This window comes from Gigantopelta aegis, chromosome 10 (assembly GCF_016097555.1).
Source record: "Gigantopelta aegis isolate Gae_Host chromosome 10, Gae_host_genome, whole genome shotgun sequence".
Taxonomy (NCBI): domain Eukaryota; kingdom Metazoa; phylum Mollusca; class Gastropoda; order Neomphalida; family Peltospiridae; genus Gigantopelta; species Gigantopelta aegis.
Window position 1 is genome coordinate 28509790 of NC_054708.1, and position 14051 is coordinate 28523840.

At 33.3% G+C, this 14051-nt stretch overlaps 1 long non-coding RNA gene across 1 annotated transcript in view; it reads right to left on the reverse strand.

The window, feature by feature from the left end:
• Positions 1 to 4563: 4563 nt before the first annotated feature.
• LOC121384140 overlaps positions 4564 to 14051 on the reverse strand; it is a 29823-nt gene continuing 20335 nt past the window's right edge. Inside the window, exon 2 of the long non-coding RNA XR_005959348.1 lies at positions 4564 to 5455. This is a non-coding gene — a long non-coding RNA (uncharacterized LOC121384140). The remainder of the gene's footprint in view (positions 5456 to 14051) is intronic.

Sequence of the window (14051 nt, forward strand, 5' to 3'; positions counted from 1 at the left end):
ATTACTTATATTTTATTCTTTAAATTATCCATTTCCCTAGAACCGAAGTGTTTCTGGTCATCCTGGTGTTTCTAATACAAAAAAAAGAGCATTTTTCATATTTTTCTAAACGCACGTGCATCTGAGAAGTTACGGTTATTGATTTGAGTTCAAGTCTATTTTTAAGGATATTTCACAGTTTCAACAACACAGGCTCTTCTTTCATTCTATTATAACTTATTCAAATGAGTTAAAGGTTTGTAAATTAACTAAACTTACAGCCGATTTCACCAACTAAGTCTAGATTAAACAAGTCTTATTCCTCAGGCTGAGTCTTCTTAAACATAGTCTTATTTTACACATGAATTACATTTCACCACCTTGGTACAAATATCTCAAAACTGTGTTTACGAAAACTTGTCTAAAACCAGTTAAGACACGCACTGCACGTGCACTGTTACACGCAAACAATAGAATTTCAAAACTATTAGGCCGTTCCTTGCTATCTACTTACACTTGCCTTTTATTTAATTTTTGACAAAAAGAAAAAAAGTTCTGAAAATTGAAACATGGACTGGCATTTCTAATGAAATGACTGCTCGATATCCAAACAAACCAAAGGGCACTGAGAAACAACTATATTAATTTCAAAATAGTTGGCCCGGTTTCTAAATACATGTATACGCCTTCTACATTATACAAGACCGCCAGCTTCATTCAACATGTGTATATCGCGTACGTCTGCATCCATTATCATACTGATCAGAAGTGGGCTACAAGTTAGACATGGGTAGTAGGTAGTCTAAAAAATCAATATATTTAGACTAATGTTTACGCTTTTGTACTTCGACCAAGTTGGTGAAATAAATTTAACATTGTTTTAAAGTGGCGTTAAACATGTTTTAAAAGTTAAACTTAGTTGGTGAAATAGGCTGGTGTCCATTTCTTACGGATTAAAGCTAGAGTCTGCACATTTAAGTGCATTAGGTAGTTATGCACTTACGGTAATCTTAGCGCTAAGACTGCTTCGTGGAATAAACAAAATAAACAAAATAAACAAAATAACATTGCTTTTTAGGCACATTAGTATTGAAAAACATATTCACCAATTTTATCATTAATTCTTATTTTGACGATTTTGCTAACGAATGCTTAAACCCTGAATCAAGTATAACAATATGATAAAAGATGTAGACATTGGCTAAATATCAGAATTCTATTTAATGAATACTGTCTTATTTGCTTTAAGAATGTTTGCACATATATTTAAAATTGTAGAATCCCTTGCCGTTTGAAAACAATAAAAATAACAACTTTATAAAGTTTGCTAATTTCTTTCGTGTACTGATTTTCTTTTGTTCAAAAGCCGACTAAACTTAAAGGTACTGGGTCGTTTATCATAATATTGATGTAAAAACTGTTTCCGAACATTTTCAAACAATTACGCAAGCTACTGTTAAAATAATATACCCTAGAGCTAAACACGCAACTATAAAAAGCGATTATTACCTGTAACGAACAATATTAAAACATTTCCAAATAATATTCTTTGATGTAAAACACCAATATCATTTTGCAATTTTATTCCCATTCCTACAAAGAAGATGTATTTAAATGAGGCTTTCTCCAGATTATCGCTATTCACAATGGATCTAACTACAAAACTGCTTCCTATAATATTTGTTCAAGGTAATTATTTCACGAACCACATAAATCAGAATAGCGTTCGCACGTTTAGAAAATGTATCTTCTTATTATTCAGTAATAAAACATATTTTTTCCCCCTGCAAATCGCTGTAGACTGATCGGATTTGAGTTTAAACCATCATTGCGAGAGAGTATGTGCGGAACACGGTCGTATCATGTATCAGGAATCCGACGATGCACGTGCATCTCGAGCAACAAAGCATAATGGCGACAGAATGCCATTGAGCGACTTAGCTCAAAAATGGCATAAGCTGCTTACGCGAATTATAGTTCCGTCAAACAAAATTTAAGCTGGTGTTGGACTCGTAAACATAGCGTGACAAACAGTCTGAACGTCGGTGTATGATTAGAGGGAATTAACATTTATTAGAGTTTTCATTTTCACAATGAACTGGTCGGTAAGCGAGCGAGAGACAGAGAGGGAGAGAGAGAGAGAAAAAAAATTCTGATGATAGATTAATTTTTGTTCCTATGATTTAAAGATCAAGAAGCAGTTTTTTTGAACTGATCGCGTTTTTTTTGTTTAGTTTTTTTGGTCCTGTCCATAACTAGGAATATTTCTCTCTCTCTCTCTCTCTCTCTCTCTCTCTCTCTCTCTCTCTCTCTCTCTCTCTCTCTCTCTCTCTCTCTCTCTCTCTCTCTCTCTCTCTCTCTCTCTCTCTCTCTCTCTCTCTCTCTCTCTCTCTCTCTCTCTCTCTCTCTCTCTCTCTGTCTCACTGTGTCTCGCCCTGTCTCTGTCTGTGCCTCTCTGTCTGTCTCTGTCTCTCATCATATTTTCATTTGAGATCAAAGTGTTTCATCAATGCAAAATGCAACCAAAATAATACAATTATTTTAAAGTATACAACATGGCATGTTATTTTTAATTTCTTTTTAAAAATTTAAATCTATTTAAGGTTCAAGCCAGAACTGTGCCCTGGACATAAACCTCAACTATCAGACTGGTATCCTGTCCAAGACAGTAGGTTAGTGGTTAGGTTTAGAGATTATCGAGAGTCGCGTACATTTTCTGTAGTCGTCTGAAATCCGAAATCAGTTTTAGGCTCGATTATAGCAAATACAAACCCATAGGCAACAATGTTAGTGAATGATGTTAAAATGCGTGTGTCTTGGCTAACTCTAAAGGTATATTCATATCAGCCAAACATGATGCACTGTTCAAATATCCACGCACACTTTCATCTAGGTCAAGCACATCAGCAATATTGCTATCTAAAATATAATCGGGTAAAGATCCAGTCCGTCCTTTTATATCACCAAGTAGTAATACATAATCTGTCTTATTTACATGTCTTTGGATTTCTTGATTTACAGTATAAAATGTATCAGTGTTAAATATTTGGAATTTTCTGGCGGTATATAGACAGCACCAATATATAAATCTTCTTGTAAATTTAAAAATATTTTATCTATTTTACACCAAAGTAAATACTCTGATTCAACACCTAAAAAAGTCAGATTAGTTTAATATAGAAAAAATTTAAAAGGCAAACATGTTGAAACATGTCATTAAATTGAATTGTTTGTGGTCGTGTTATATATATATATATATATATATATATATTCTAATGGGCTCGCGTACTATAGATTGTGGAGGTATGTTAAAGTGTTATAAATCACAGTGAAGTCAGAATTGGAAGCAGAGACTGATGGGCACGGCACGGCGAACTGACACAGCATCACGACCAGTGGTCTAGTTCGTGATTCCGGTCCCCTGGCGCTCCATCCTTAACCACCGCCATTTATCACGTGCCTCCCATCGGACCTTATTAGGGAGACCTCGCATCCGTATCTGTGTCTTGAAAGCCAATTAGTATTCTTCCGACCAGGAACAAATTGGACTGTCCAATTGTGGACAGTAACAATGATTTCGGTAATTCTCTTGTTTGTGCTGAGGGAAGAAGAAAGAATGACTCTTGAGAGGCAGGTTTTCGTAATGCTGTTGTTTTATCGAAAGGAAACAGAAACAAATACTGTGTTTCTGTGTTTTAATCAAACTTAAATGATAGTTATTTTTTTAAATATATGTATATAAAAAGAAATACAGTTTCTTTTTTCAGCTAAATTGATTATACCGTTTTTTAGAAGGTAACGTCAACGCTAACTCTAACCCACAACTCGGTACAGAGTGGCTCATTCTAATTTTATTTATTGATATCGATTATGTGTACATGTATATTCTATAGTTTTATTCTTCTGTAATGAGGTGAGACTTTAATCAATTATTTGTCTATCTCTCTGTGTCACAAAACTAAAATGAGCTGTATCAAGAATGAGTTGCGTACTAGCTGGAACAGATCCTTATATTATTGTACCCAGAAAAATACGATAAATTAGTCTGTTTAGCTTTAAAGTAGCCGCATTGTCTAGATGGAGACTTTCCTAACATAACATACTCTGTGGGAAGGGATTAGCTCATTCCATAGAGCGGTCAGCTGAGGTGCATGGACTGTAGGATCGAACCTCCTCGACAGAACCACATGGTATGTCTGGTATACCAAAGGCCATGGTATGTCTGTAGGAAATTAGTGCATATAAAGATCCCTTGTTGCTAATGAATTAATAAACCAGTGAGCTCAAGTGATGTTGTTAAACAAACTTTAACTTTTTAATATGCTCTAATTCTGCTTGTTTGGAGTTTTTTGTTTTTATTATTTATTATTATTTATTTTTTGTTGTTTTGTGTTTTGTTGTTGTTGTTTTGCCATGGTACGGTCCGAAATATTAATCTGTAATCTTAATTTCTAATGTATATGACAACGTCATCACAGTTACTAATAAATAAGGTCGAGTTGTTTTTTCCTGTCCCCGGAAAACAGTTTTTGACTCTATCCATAGCCATAGTCACGACTGTGAATAATAAAATAAACAACTGAAAATACTTCATAATTTTATAACGAATCAGTGCATCAGTATATGAATCACAAACTGTACACGATGATAACGAAAAGGTAGAGGAAGAACTCACTCACGCCCATCTCTTTTTGACGTCAGCTAATTTCTGCCATCTTCAATCTGTTAAACAACTTAGATCGAAACAAGGTCCTCTTAGGAAAACCGTTTGCTGGAACTCAAAAGCACATTTGAAATCAGCCAACATCATATGTTGATCTATGTTGAAATATTCCTTGAATTTTGTGTTGTACATTTGTATTCATTTAATTCATTCCTTTGTTACCGTGAAATAAAATTTGCTGATTTAGATGTATTATATTGTCGTCTACGTTGTTCATATTCCACCTCACAAGTTAGCTTATTTATGTCGTAAATTTTCATCTTTGACACAAGAATCATTTATTCCCATTGAATTTTTGCTCGCACAAATACAAGTGACTGTTGTTCTATAGACGAGGCACTAGATTAAGACACATGGAGTCAACCACTATTTTGCAAAATACCCATTTGACTCAGCATTGTGCAGAGATACGGCCCTGATTACGTATTAAGGTCTTGTCATTCACATTGAATTCCGTAATTCTTGGTTTTCATTCCAGTTGCATCAAACATCATGATGGTATCCAGTGATTAATTCCACGAACGGTCAGCTACATTGGCACATCTTCATACAACTGTGTTATTTTTGTATTTCTATCACAGACGATTTCGAACATGCTACGTCTAAGACCATTTCTTTTGCTGGTCATGGACGTGACGCATTTCCTTTGACGATTTGCGTCAGATTCAGGTTCTTGCCTGGTTGTAGTTCTGGTGATCATCATCACGACCATAATGTCAAGCGTGTCCGTTCGTTCGTACTGTTGGTGGTTTCCTGAGAGACAAAAGGAAAATTACAATGTCAATTAATCACCTTGGTATTCCATGGCGTAAAACAAAACTTAAAATAACACCAAAAGCTGTGGCTGTTAAACGAGTAATATAGTTCACTGGCGATCCATTTGAATACTTTCTTTATTCTATGATCTATGCATCTGTATTTGTTTATATGGATATCGGTCTTTCGTTCGTGTACATCTAGTACGTGTTTATATTTAATAATTTTTTTTTTTATCCATACAACATATGTTCCATGCATGTATGCTGTTGTCTAGGCTGTTCCTACCGAATAACAGAAAATTATGTCATATTTGGATAATTGTACTTGTATTCTGTAACCTAATTAATCCCACATATAATATCTGATATATTAACTCGAGGTTCCCAACATTCTAATGTGTTGTTAATCGGCGTAAATAGTGGTTTCCTCGAGAATCATTGGCATAAAATAAGAAGTACACAGAAAATATATATTCATCGCGTATCCATGAAAACAACTTCTTTGTCAGTAGGATGATACAATTAAAATTCAAACTGTGCCATCACACGTTAATCTGTCGGTCAACCATGTTGAATGTTGCTATAATATTAATTTATTAAATGAGTAAATGAAATTATTTTGATGTATTTTGTGGACGTGTAATTCAAGGTATAATATTTACAGTTCTCAAGAAAAGACTTTGGAGAGCTGTATAGTCTTGAAGAGTGATAAACATTTTATAGACAAAACACCTGACAGTGGTTTACTATAATCATTATATAGACCAAACGTCTGTCTGATTTATGGTAATCATTATATAGACAAAAACACTCAACAGTGATTTATGGTAACCATCCTATGTATAAACCACCTGTCCATGGTTTATTATAATCATTATGTAGACAAAACGCTGATTATTATTTATGGCAATCATTCTATAGTTAAAACACAAGGGACTGATTTATAATAATCATTCTATAGACAAAACACTTGAAAGTGATTTATAATAATCATTCTATAGACAAAACACTTGAAAGTGATTTATAGTAATCATTCTATAGACAAAACACATGGCAGTGATTTATGGTAATCATTCTATAGACGAAACACCTGGCAGTGATTTATGGTAATCATTCTATAGACAAAAGACCCAACGGTGATTTATGGTAATCATTATATAGACAAAACACCCGACAGTGATATATGGTAATCATTCTATAGACGAAACACCTGACAGGAATTTATGGTAATCTGACAGTGATTTATGGTAATCATTCTTTAGACAAACCACCTGGCAGTGATATATGGTAATCAAACTATAGACGAAACACATAACAGTGATTAATGGCCATAATTCTATAAATAAAACATCTGACTGTGATTTATGGCAATCATTCTATAGACAAAACACCTGACAGTGATATATGGTAATCATTCTATAAACGAAACACCTGACAGGGATATTTATGGTAATCTGACAGTGATATATGGTAATCATTCTATCGACAAAACATCTGACAGCAGTTACATCATCTGGACTTTACTTAATTGTTTACATGCAGTTTAGAATTGTTTTGGGTTATAAAGAGATAAACAATTTAATATATATATATATATATATATATATATATATCTTTTGCACACAGTTTACAAGACGAACATACATTCAGTCATAGACACTAGAGATACTATTTGTAATCTTAGTGATTTTGTCTATAATTTGTATAATATATATTTTGGTTAATAATATGCTATTCGTAAGATACTGCCTGAAACTGAAAAGCAACTTATTGGGATTTCCGGGAAAGGTGGTCATGGGATATGCGACCCTCTACCATACAATGCACTTAAGGTGGGAGCTCTAGCCACTGAACTACACCCCGTTTCAACAGTTCTGCATAGATGTACAGATTACACTGAATTCATTAGTGGCGAATCTGTAACACAATACCAACAAGATGACAAGAGTAGATGACGAGGGTACTTCTGAAATATGGTCTGTCAAACATATGCAGTATTTATCATCGTAATTAAGCAAATGTGGAAGAAATTGTGTTCTCTCCAACCAGAGAGCTCTCAAGGGGAAACAAGTCATTATGAAGGATTTCGCCATCTCTGTTTTAATGAAGAAGACACATTCTCCCATTTGCGGCAATATCCTCTTATGTTCCGACTGTGCCTTTGAATATCACAATATGACCTTTATCCGGATCAAATTCAACGACATTTGCTTCATTGTTTGGAAAAATGGCGGCATTTAACGCAGATACACGATTTGCCAAAGTCTGTACTAGCTAGAGGCGTCTGTTCGCCTTGTCATAAACCGATAGCCCAACTGGGTGCAATTCGCAGACTCGGGGGCCGCGTGTTTTCTTTGAAATGTAATGGTTTCTTAAGCGTTGCCGTATTTCCGCTTGGAACAATCGAATGTATTTGAACAGTTGTTTCACTGCGTTGTTAAATATTCTGTGATGACTCCTGTCGCAGCATGAATGCATTATTCTGCGTGTAATCTTTAGAGTTGAACATTTTAATTGTTTACAAACTTGAACAAGAAAATCCACTTGGAGAAGGATGATACGCTTTTGTTTAAATACTCAAAACCACAAGACATATATTTTAACAAAGTACCCATCGTTCGCAAATCTTCGCATTTTTCGGAACGATTCGTTTTCCTTGAATTTTCTTGAACTGTGATTGTAGGCATTGAATTATATATATATATATATATATATATATATATATATATATATATATATATATATATATATATTCAGGGTACGTTTTCTCGTCCCTTTCTTTAAAAATTATTTTTATGCCTATCGTTATTTTCTTTATAAATGTGGCCAACGGAAATTGTTATTGTTATTTGTAATTTGGAGAGGGCCTTATACGTTGGATAACTTGTACCCAATCCTTTTGTATATTATATGCAATAAAACATGTTTCGTGGAAACTTCGGTGTACGAATTTACTCCCTTACCTTGTGGCAAATTGTTATAATATCCGTGCCTTCTACCCTCCACTTTAGTGCTAAAATTTGATTAAAACCACAATCACTAATAAAAAATGTACCTCCCCACCCCAAACCAAAAACAAAATCAAAACAAAACAAAACAAAAAACCAAAACACCTAAAATATATTATGTCCAATAAGGTCACTCGGGTAATCTTTCCCCCACTTTAGAACTAAAAAATAAAAGATGAGTATCTTGTTATCTTGGATTTTAATGCTAATAGATTTACAACGTTTCTGTAAAAATGAACGAATGAATATTTAACCCATAACCCTACACAAAAAAGACATCGGCTATTTGGTGTCAAACAAAGGTAAATGAATACTATGAGTAAATCAATACAAATATTCTCAAATTATCAATAAAACACGATGTAAAACAAACTGTTAAAGAGTCACATTCATGAAAGACACAATAGCGCATATAAATATATACATACTAAAATTAAAATCTTCAAAAAGAGAAAAAGAAACGCCATGGTCATGCCATAGAGATGGTGTATGGGGCTGTGGTAAATTTAAACAAATATTGGACAGAACTATCAATACAAAACGAGAAGATAAATGTACAGATTTGAAAACATTTTCACAGACACCTATAGAACTAGTGTTAAAAAATATTACGATATCCTGGAATATGTTTGCTGTGGTCACAACTCTTAAGGCAAACCATATGATGCTCTCACAGAAAGTTGTAAATAATGAATGAATAAAGAATGAATGAATGAATGAATGAATGAATGATTAACGACACCCCAGCACGAAATTTACATCGGCTATTGGGTGTCAAACTATGGTAAATGCCTAATTGAGATACGTTTACACAAATAATACATAAAATGTACATATCCGCATTTATTCTTCATAACGAAAATTCCAATTTATCAGATGTTTTGAAGACTATTTTAGTCAAATTGTCTTGATGTAGTAGGTTGCCATACCAGGAAATGGTCAATGATTCAAAAATGCGCGCTGCAAGCTCAGGGAATATTACAGTATCATGCATGGAAAACATTTTCTTTATACCGCATGCTTGGAATGAATTTCTTCTGCTTCCATGTTTGTTCAGATTGAGCGACGGAAAACATTAAAGAAATGAGATCTCTTCCAATGCAGGCCGAGTCTTCTTGAAGTTTAATGCCACACACAAGCTCTCGAATATATTCGTCCCGATGCATGTCTTTTGAAGTTACGCACATTGACAATTCAAAACCACCCATTCGCTTCTCGGCTTGTCGGCGCGTTGTGGTAAAAACGTGGGAATGGTTCCGGTATCGTCTCATGCGAAGGAAATGTTCGTAAATTTAAACACAGGGCGGCTAAGATTTCCCAGGAAAACAATGGTGTTTCTGCCATCACATGTAGTAATACAATATTTGTTGTAAGAAGCTGGGGGTTTATTCGAACCAAATGTCTTGTCAACGACTCTATGTGTGTGTGTTTTACTTCTTTTTTTTCTTTTGCTTGTACATGAATACGAAGGTTTTATGATGGCAGCGTTATGGATGAAATATATCCAACTTACGAGGTCCACTTCTAATTACAAATAACAATAACAATATCGGTAACTACAACTATCATCAGAATATAAACATCCATAACGAAGTAAATGCACAGAAAATCAAGCAAAAAATGTGAAAGAATGAAGACATTGTCAAGGGTGGTTCATCAAAACGGAATTTACACGACTGGTTTTATTTGTTTGGAAAATCGGAATATTTAAAGACACTGACCTTGGTCATTAGATAATGTCAAATATTTTAGGGTATTACAGCTTTGTTAACCATAAAATTGTACATTAGTTAACATTAACAATTTTAGCATATCTAGTTTCTGGTCGTCCTGGTTTCTGATGTAGCTAAACATGCATGAATTCCATGTCAAACAGCAAAAGGTATGTACTAGCTCAAAAACAAGGATCCGTGACTTTAAATAAACAGTATATATCCCCACAAAAAATATAAACAACTTAATGGGTTTTGTTTTTCATAAATCATCTTTCCTACTGTATGACGATGTATTTTAACAATATTGAAAATATATTGCCATTCAGCAAGCTAAAATACTAGTACTGTAAATTAAATAGGAATGGACATCTATATCATTGTAATAGCAATTTGAAATATGTGTCATAAATTGGGGGGTTTTGGGGGGAGGGATATATTTGATCGATTTTATAAATACAAGAACATACTGCTTCATTAGTCGAAATATAAAAAACCTAATGTTCAAATCGGTAGATATAAATTAATTAAATAAATAAATAAATAAATAAAATAACTTAAACATAAAGGGGTTCATATCAATAAATAATATTTTTAAAATTGTAATTCTACTATAATAATTTTACTTGTTAACTTACTCCAAATATCTTTTTGGCAGTTTCAATTTTAGATTCGTAGAAACACTTTCATTATTGCAGAGCAATAGTAAGATAATTTAGAACTTCAGCAGTGGTAATATTTTACACATTTCGTCTTTATTTATATTTTAATTTTAATTTAAAAACTCAAACAAATCAGAATAATAACAGAATGTAATGTTGCATAGGTTACCTAAATATTTGCCTTAACGGGACATTCCTGAGTTTGCTGCAATTGTTTGGGGTTTTTGCTGAGAGTTGTTAACCATTGTAATTACATATCAAATATATTTTTCTGCATATAATATTAGTAGCTGTATATTAAACGTGTTTCTGAACATTCTAATATATGTAGGCCCCTACTAGGATAAATTTCATTTTATTTCCTAAAATATTATTTTTTGTGCGTACGAAATTATTTGAAGACAAAATCCAGTTTGGGCTTCTTACAAATATTAACACGACCAGAAACACATTGAATATACAAACACTGATATTCTAAACAAGAAAAAATATATAATGTGTAAGTTTAACCATAGAAATATTTTATTAGTCAGAATCAGCTTACAATGCAGCAAACACAGGAATGTCCCTTTAATGTTATTCCCATAGAGGATAAAACATTTTATTATCTATTCAAGTGAATGAGAACACATGTTTTTCTTTTATTACATAAGTTAAGTAAAATTTAAAATCGATATTTGCATTTACTAAAAAAATATACAAAACTTAACAAAAAACAAAAACATTAGCATATCATTTGTTTTCTTTAAAAGCAACAAAACCCCAACAATACTTCAGTCGAAATAAACCGTTATGTTATCCACATAAATGACGTAAAGTTTCAGTTCGTATTATGCATTAAAGCCACTAGCCTAGTTTTAGATGTGCATATCTTTTTAATATATATATATATATATATATATATATATATATATATATATATATATATATATATATATATAAATGCATTTTGAAGTACTACAAAGACCAGGACGTCCAGAAACAATAAATTTGCTAAAAAGTATACGGTAATATGGGTGTGTTTTTTTTAATAATTGTAAGTAATGTGCAAGTTAACGGTAAAATAGCTGTATTATTACTAACAAACAAAAATATGTTAAACTGCTTCAAATTTTGCCCTATCTTTGTACCAGTTAATCTACAGTTAGTACTAAATGGTAGAACCATGTTAAATGGTGACACAAACACATATTCCATTATGTTGAGAAATACATTAGCGAAACAAAACAATTTACTAAATGTTTGATTAAATCAATACCTGCTGTGCGGAGCCTGTCTGTTATGTATCTAGATAGGTTAAACGAAGTCGTGTTGTCTGAACAGAAGACAAATTACTTTTATTTTATTTCACTTATTTCCTCTTTCACTTTCATTTGCATTGTGTATTGGTTTTGTTTGCTTTTATATGCATTTACTTTGTCATGAATATTTATATTCTTAATAATACTTGTAGTTGTCGATATTTTTGTTTATTGTTATGATATTTGGAATTAAGAGAGGGCATTGTGATAAATTATGCCCATCCTGTGTATATTATATGCAGTCAACTATGTAGATGTATTAATCAACAGCCCTGACGCTAGGGTATGCGGCTTTTAGTTGATCCCATAGGATATAAAACATAAAACTGTTTAATGTCTATACAAATGAATTGTTCCTTTGTATTACATACGTTAAGTAAAATGATAATTTGATATTTGCATTTACTAAAAACAAACAAAAACAAACAAACAAACAAACAGACAAATAAACAAAACAACAAACAATTAAATTATGTACACTGAACAACAAAAGAAACGCGAATATTAATTTAGTTTTCTTTAATTAATTTAAAATTATTCAATTTGAATGCGATTAGTGTTTGTGTTTAATTAAATTATCATGACAATGTCTTGCAAACATTTTGACACAGTCTACTTACTTATATATATATAATATTAAAGGAGCTTCCTTTTCGTATCATGTTTATGTCCCGAGTGAAATAGCTTTCAATTTCCTAGAGTTTTAGCGTGTAACAATGAAAATTATTTCACGAGGGACATAAACGTGATACGAAATGGTAACGAGTTTAATATCCTATTTATTACCCATAATCGATCTTAATTTATTACTCAACTCGTTTAGTTGACATACCTGTACGGTTGTAGTGCGCTAATCGATGACGTCACGAAGTGTTACGTCCCACTTGGCGTTCTAGTGGGACGTATCACTTTGATATGTACCAAGATATTTTCAACCATATGGGTAATAAATTAAAATATTTGCGTTTGTTTTGTTTTGTTGTTCGGTCTACTGTACTGGAAAAACGCTCACTTGATGTGCGGTCGGTCTAGGATCGATCCCCGTCGGTGGGTCCATTGGGATATTTTTCGTTCCAGCCAGTGCACCACGACTGGTATATCAAAGGTTTTGGTATGTGCTATCCTGTCTGTGGGATGGTGCATATAAAAGACCGCTAGCTACTAATGGAAACATGTAGTGGGTTTCCTCTCTAAGACTATATGTCAAAATTACCAAATATTTGACATCCAGTACCCGATGATGAATAAATCAATGTGCTCTACTGGTGTCGTTAAACAAAACAAACTAAAAAAATGTTTCTTTATAAAATATGAACCAAATAAAGTGTTATGTTCTCTACATAAATGACAATGTCATACGGTTTCATTCCATACTATTGTTATTAAATGTTATTATTACTATATTAAAGCGTGGTTGTATAGCGAGTGATTTCCACCATTATCAATCACGAACGGCCCAGATGCACTGGTTCCCGTGACGTGTCGCTGTCAGATTTCGGCGATGACACTGCGACAAGATCGGGTCTGGACACGAATGTCCTAGCATGCACCCCGCGTACCGTCCAACGAGCGACCAGTCTAGTCATCATTCACGACTGTCCGTGATGGACGAGACGCCATTTTGCGATACCTATCTACCGGACTCCCAGATGACCGGACCTTTGGTACCCCGTGCACGCTCTGTCGACACAGCCAAACTATAATATGATTAATGGTCGTTTTAAGATTTTTTTAAAAATGAGGGGGTGAGGTGGCGCTGTTTCCCTTAATTTTGTTATTATAATAATATAATATTTTTCTTTGTCATAGGCGTACGGGCTCCCATTTCAGTAGGGTTTTTTTTTATCGGAATTAAACGAAAATGCACAAATCTGGATAACAACATTTACTCATATTAGTACTACTATC